The following is a 1315-nucleotide window of genomic DNA, read 5'->3' as shown; positions in this document are numbered from 1 at the left end:
CAGACAGGACATAAAACAAAGGATTACTGATTCTTGCCAAAACAAGTGTGGTTATGGCTTTATCAAAAGGCATCTTCAGAGGCCAGGACAATATGGCACCATCCCTGAAGTGGCCTTCGCAATTCGAAAAAGGTACAGTGCCCTTTTCTTCGAAGGCAGCTGAACAGGCAGTGGGCCGATGGCCTCTGATGTGCAATGGAACAGCAGCTGAAACAGTTATTCTTGAAGAGTAACTAAGCTCACGCCTCTCAATAGTAGACTGGCATTTGATAGAGGGATATGGAGAAGAATGGGATGCTGAGATGAAGCCATATATACACAGCCAAGAAGAATGGACAGCTGAATTAAAAAACCATCAACAATTTCCAGAATTTAAAATCCTGAATCATGACATGACACTAGTGGAATTCAGGTGTTTCTGGTACATGGACTACTCTCACTCAATGTGAGGTTGAACTGTTGACCTTGTGTACATCCTACTTCACAAATGAGTCTGTCAGATATGCTAAGCCTATAGGCTGAAGATGATGCCCCAGCACTTCGGAGAAACCTCAGGTGACTGTCCAGACAGCTGTCTGTTTCTGTCAACTCACAAATTTTTTGGAAGTTGCTTATGTGCACTTCCTGTTTTTATTTTTGTTAGCTAATATTATTTCCTTCTTGGGTCTCTGAGGGAGTTGAAGATTAGTTATAGTTGAAGATTAATTAGGATACATTTTGGACTTACCAAAATAGGATAGATAATGAAATTATTTTCTCTGAATTTGTCAAATACAAATGGACTAGACATTGTTTAGGTATTTATTACTTGTATATATTGTATATAGTTATTGTACTTTTGTATATAGTTTTTCTTATATTAGTTATAAGCTTTTTCTTTTTTTCCTTTTTATTAAAATAGAAAAGGGGAAATATGGTGATATTTTATTTGTATTAAAATATTATTTGTATGTTAATAAATAAAGTTGCCCGGGGGTCAGAGCTATTAGCAAGCCATAGGAAAGCAGGGCAGTGGTAGCGTACGCTTGTAATTCCAGCACTTGGTAGGCAGAGCTGGGTAAGTCTCTGTGTGTTCAGGGATACAGCCATTATTGGATACACATGCTTTTAATCTTAATACCAATCATGGAAAACCTGGAGGCCTATACAGACAGGCTGTGAGGAGGCGGTCATGTGGTTGGGTTTACAACCAATGAGAAGGCAGGACAGGAACTCTATATAAAGACTTTAACACAGGGGTAGCTCTGGTTCGGAGAGGTAGGACCACCGCAGGAGGAAGGGTAAGGTTTAGGCTCTTAGCTCTGACCTCTTGGCT

The sequence above is a fragment of the Peromyscus californicus genome, unplaced genomic scaffold, assembly GCF_007827085.1.
Source record: "Peromyscus californicus insignis strain IS unplaced genomic scaffold, ASM782708v3 Scaffold_5__1_contigs__length_169319896, whole genome shotgun sequence".
NCBI classification, from domain to species: domain Eukaryota; kingdom Metazoa; phylum Chordata; class Mammalia; order Rodentia; family Cricetidae; genus Peromyscus; species Peromyscus californicus.
Note: the sequence above shows the minus strand (reverse complement) of the source record.